Raw genomic sequence first — 6,258 nt, 5'->3', positions numbered from 1 at the left:
CTCTCTGTCCAGAATAAGAACTTTTTAAAAATAAATTATCTGACGCATTTGGTGCATAACAATCAAAACTTATTTGTCAGCCAATAGTTACTTTACTAAAATTTAGGTTGATCTATTAAGGTTAACGCCATGTTAAAGAAAAAAATATATTTATTTTCTCATAATAATGGTTTTACACTTTTAGTTCTACTTAAGATTCATAATTATTAGTAAGTATATATAAACAGTAATTAGCTTTTTATATTATGAGGAAACATTCTTAAGGCTACCCTGCAAATCTGGGGGAGGTTGGCATTTCCTACTTGATATATGATGTTAATTTCTGGTCAACCAGTATTTCTGTATGACAAATTCAAGAAAGGCCAAAATAAAGTAATGGCTGATGCCCTCTGGTAAAAAATCGTATAGCTGAAAACAAGTGTGTGAATAAATTGACTACCAATAATATAAATAATAATTAATCAAAATTACTCAATGGAAAATAATAAATGACTAGATTAACATTCTTATGCTTTTTTCTCCAATTACTGATTGACAAATTAAACCTGTTATCTAATAACAAAGCATAAATAAGGGATTTAAGGTTATTTAATGAAAAATTGCTTTGAGAAGATCAATTATCTAATGCTATAGAAAATTGAATTAATGCAGTTTCCTTGACAATGAGGACCTTTGGAGTCTTAAACCTTTTGCTTGGAACTGGAAATATGCTATCCCTTTGATGTTTCAAACAAGCTAATTGATTGGTATTATTGTCTTCATTTTAAGTTGAAAAATCAAAGTTAGGAAAAAAGCCTACTTGCTCATGTTCACCCAAATAGAAATCAGAAAGTGTGATGCATGTGTCCCCAAACACTGTGGCCTGGGGACAAAGAGGCTGAATATGTACTTGGAATTATTTCACAATTAACATATTTACAGAGTAATTTTCTCAAAATATATCCAGAAACGAGATGTCTGCAATTACTCTAAAATGTTCATATAATTCCCCATTTGCCTCTCAGATATTCAGTAATGGCTGCTTGTGTGAATTTTTTTTTTTTTTCTTTTTTGGTGGAAAATGAGGGAGGGGAGAACTCACTGAGGTGTGGATGAATTCCACACCTGGCTCAGTGGGTGCAGCAAGTGGGCATGGACAGGACTCTGAGGCAGTTCATATGCTAAACTCCGTTAGAGGTGGCTGGATTTCTGAGCCAGAGGTGACCATTAAGTCTCCACTTCTGCACTTCCACACAAACACATGTAAATATGGAAATTTCAGGAAATCAATGGAATAAAAAATAAGGTTTTAAGACAATCTCATTTAAATCCTCACGGTTACAGGGAGACCACAGGGAACTCTGTGAAACTTCTGCACTGAAACTAACATAGCCCTAATAATACTTTTCATATTCCAGAATTATTATATATGTCTTTGCATTCAAACCAAGGCAATAATTATTCTAATCAAAAGAAAAAAAATCTAGATTTATCAGGAAAATTACAGCCTAAAGTAATTATGCATAAGTAACCAATACCAAATATTTCATCTGGTTAGGACACAGAGTATACTATAAAGTCTGCAAATTCTACAGAGTTGTTTATTTTAAAAAATAAGTAAATAAATAAGTCATTGGTTTGAAAAAAAAATCATTTTCCACAATCCCTCCACCATGGCCTTATAACTACAGAAGGCAATTATTTTTAGAAAATAATCACACACATTAGATTATTTTTCTTGGATTGGAAAATTTACCAGACCCTTCACTATATTCTAAGCTGTTAATGTTTATTTCACATACTATTAATAAAATCTGAAACTCTGATCATTAGAAAAGCATTTAGTTATAAAACATTGGTTAGGTAAATTGAATTTAGATAATTTCTATCCAATTTTCTATTCCTTAGTACTTAAGTCATCAACCTATCTAAAGAGATATCAAGAAACTGGTACTTTCTGGCATTTTGGAACTTGGAATTTAAAAAAACAAATAAACAAAAGAACTTAGTCTAATTCATTTTTCACTTTTAGATGTCTAATGCATAGATTTCTTAAATTAGTTTTCATTGATTCCTCTATTTTATTTAGCAACTTTAGGCACAATAAAGAATAGACTAGCATCAAAGCATACTGCCTTCTCTGCTGATAAATTCCCAACACGAGGCTGATTTAGATAATATTTGTGGTTTTGATTTTTTTTAAAAAGGGGTATGCCCTTATTCCTCAAAAAAATACACCATTGTAGCATGCCAAACTCTGGAGATTTTGGCATTCAAAATAGTCATTTATAATTATGAGTTTGAAAAGCCTTTCAGAATCTTTCAGTGCTCTTATTAAAACATTAATTTGGGTTTATAGAAGCATTTTTCATATCTTGCAATCACCTCCTGATATTTAATTGTATTTCATCACTAATCAGTTTTCCAAGTTGGAGGAAAGGACAGAGAAACAGTGGGAATAAGCATTCATCGAGTACTTTCTATTGTGTTCTACCAATGGCGGGTGTTTTGGCCTATGTATGTTCCCAAGGGTCACTTGTTTTTAGCCAATTAATTTTTATCACATTTAACTCTTCGTTTTCAATTATAAACATGGATATGAACAGGTAACCTGTGGATAATAACTATTTTTAAAAAGTGTGGACATATGTGAGAATTTCCCTAACCAATTATTTTTAATATTTATTTATCTATCTATTCAAAATGGTTAAACATTGTAAGAGGTATAGAAATGGTAATTTGTGTAAGAATTTTGGGGAACTGTAAAGACAAATACCTAATAGAATATGAAAGGAATAATCAAATATATGACCAAACTGAAATGAAACTGTAATCACTAGATGAAAAGAGACATAAAGGGAGGGGAGAACAAAAAGAAGACAAGAAATAAACATTGTAAAAAGATGGTCAAAGCAGATATAAAAAATCATGTTTTCCAGTTCTCCTTTGAGCACTATCACAGGTACAACTTTACACTTTGTGTGAGATGATTTTTTTTTTAAGTTTTATTAATGTCTATCTTCTCTACCAGACTGTGAAAGAGAAGTATAATGGACTGGGCTACTATTGGACAATACCAGGTTTTACTGCATTTCATCTCCCATGTCTGACAATGTTATTGACACACGATAATTGCTCACTGTAAGGTGTTTAGAACTATCATAACAGCACTACAATGTTCAGTATTTGGGGCAAGTGTTAAATACAGAAAAAAGAAAAATGTCAACAGTTTTCTTGATGGAAAGATTTCCAGGGGCCAAACTGCTTGCATAAGTATTGTTTTCCATGTATTGGGAAAGCTGCTTACAAGCTGAACTCCAAAGGAAGGGATGATAGAGAACATACAACCCCATGAACACACTGAAATCAATGAGTGGTGTGGTGAAATTATTACCTGGAAATGATCCATATGATTTTCAAGATCATGACTAGATAAACAAAATATCTGCTAGAAAAGCATATCCATTACAGAACAAATTTCTTTAACTCTCAGCAATCCTGTGCAACTATTATTACCAGTATGTTATCAGAGATGTTGAAGTTCACTGACCTAAAGTACTTTATCTAAACACAGGAAATAAAAAGTAGCAAAATCATCATTTGAATTTCATTTATATGAATTCAAAGCCAGTATTATTTCTGCCACATAGTATTGTCAGTCTACCTCAAACAAGTCTTTATTGTCACCATTTGATAAAATAATAAAGACATACAGAAGTTTTTCAGTGACTTCTGCAAAGTCACAGTTGAGGTCCCTAAACTCTAGTTAGAGCACTTTACAGTTCTGGTTCTGGAGAAAGACAATTATCACAGAAACTAAAGGACAAATTAAATTTATATTAAGAATGTAAAGACAGTTAAATGAATATTCCATTTATAAATTTAATAATCAATCCTGATTCCTGTTATTTAGATATTTTTTAAAATACTAAGGACCATATATATAGACCTTTTTTTCTCTATAACAAACACCACACAGGGGGCAGGAAAGAAGGATTCACCTTAAAAATGTCTACCAATTAGCTTTGGAGGTAAAGCTGATATAAATGGCAGAAGATCCTCCACCTATTTCAGATAAAATATAATAGCTGAACAAAATTTTTACCACAAACAAGTATTTGACTGCTATTACTACAAGTGTAATAAACCCTAAAAAGACTGCACTACACATGGGTGAAACAATTCATTGCATTCTTAACAAAAACACATGTAGGTATGTTGATAACAACTTCAGAATTGTTTTACAAAGTGCTATTTCAGTGAATGACATATACAACTTTTTATATTGTAAATTTCTGCCAGCCATTTTGTATTTTGGTTTACATTTTGATGTTCTAGAATTTGACATTCTTGGCCAACCTGCATAGTCACCTCACAGTTTTTTTGTGTGTTTGTTTTTATCTTTTGAGTACAGCTCTCAAAAGTTAGAATTTGTACCTTTCTTTTCAATAGCATTGAAAGGATAAATGTATAATTCTGACCACATGTGATTTATTTCATTCCCTAGATTAGAGTTATCTCCAATGTTTTCAGAGTTTCTAAATGAATAAATCTTCACATGTCAGCTCTTCTATCATCCATTTTGAGTTGCCAACTGGAAAAATGATAGGTTAAAAGACTAGAGTCCTTTGCTCAATGTTACATAACAATTCACTCATGAATACAATATTAGGAAATTCACTGACATCAATCAAAAAACAACACATAATTATTGCAGGTGTACCATCCAATGAGATACTTTGCTAGGCATTTGGAGATACAAGCCAAAGGTTCATAAAATAAGAGTTTACGCATCTATCCAAGCTCAATTTTTGACACTTTCTGGCTCACACTTCATGGTTCTGCACTATTGAGATATCGAAGCAAGAAACTTTTTTGAGGAAACCATGTATCCTTAAACTTTTCTGCAGAGATCATAATTACAAAATCCCAATTGAAAACTAATTTGTTTCCATCCTATTTTCAAAGGTCCTTCTCACACATGGATCACAGCCCAATACCTAGAGACTGCTCTTTGCTATTTATGTAGTGCACTATATGCATAGAAACTATTAACCTGTCTCTCTTCAGCTATTATTAGATGAAGCATTTCTATAGATATTTGTTAGTCTAGTTGGTTTATTATGTTATTCAGGTCTTCAATATCCATGTTGATTTTCTTCCCGGTTTTTTAAATAAGTGATTGAAAGTATATTAACATCTTGAAATATTATTATTGAATGATTTATTTTCCCTTCAATTTTGTCAGTTTTTGTTTTATGTATATTTGGCTCTGTTGTTAGGTGAATGCATTTATGATTTGTACATTTTCATAATATATTGATCGTTTTATCATTATGAAATGTCCTTTTAAAGTAGGAAAAGAATGTTCTTACTTCACAAATGAGGAAACTAAGACTTAATGAGGCTAAGTAATTTGCCAAAGCTGCAATTTCAATTTAGGTGCTTAAGTTTGCAAATCCCGTGTTATTTCTACTTCTCCATTGTCTTCCAAGAAGCAATGCTACATTCACTGTTCACACTCTATTATGCGGACTGTTAATTGCATATACAAAATCCAACAGCCATAAAATATTCTCTGTGAATTTTGACTTTGAGAGTTATTGCTGTATTTAGACCCTGTTGTTTCATAACAAATAGGGAGGATGATAAGAAAATTTTATTCACTCTAGAAATAATGTATTGCATTACAACATTATATTTTATTCACATCATTCACAGTTTCAGCATATTTCACTTTAATAAAAAGGCATAGCCTCAACAACTCATAAATGACAAGAGGAAGCTGGCTTTACCAATGAGAAATGAGACGTGAAAAAAGAATAGAACAAGAAAAGGAGAGAAAAAATTTCATTTGGAATAAATATATATTTTTCATTATCAATCAGAACTTTATGATATGGACTTATTTTGGCATCAATCTCTATTGCAACAAAAGATATTTGTTGCAATATTTGATGGGACTAAGTGCATAATTATATCTATATTTGTGCTTTTTTTATCCCCTTAAAATTCAAGAAACTTGCTATCTCACTTCATGGGACATTCAGAAGCTGCTTCAGTTAGCACTACATCTCACTGGATTGTTTGGAGTTGAGTAATTAAAATGTCTTTGAGATACGGGGTCTGTGAAAGGTATGGCCATATAACATTCACTAGAGTGATACTATTATGGATAATCCAGTTGAAGTAATTTCTGTAGACAAGTGTTTTACTCACATGTATGGAATTCTTACCACCCACCTGGGCAGATTTTCTATAATTTACTTACATGGCTCT

The sequence above is a fragment of the Propithecus coquereli genome, unplaced genomic scaffold (genome assembly GCF_000956105.1).
Source record: "Propithecus coquereli isolate 6110/MARCELLA unplaced genomic scaffold, Pcoq_1.0 Scaffold260, whole genome shotgun sequence".
In the NCBI taxonomy this organism is placed as follows: Eukaryota; Metazoa; Chordata; class Mammalia; order Primates; family Indriidae; genus Propithecus; species Propithecus coquereli.
The sequence above is the reverse complement of the archived record's forward strand: the minus strand, read 5'-3'. Positions refer to the sequence as shown.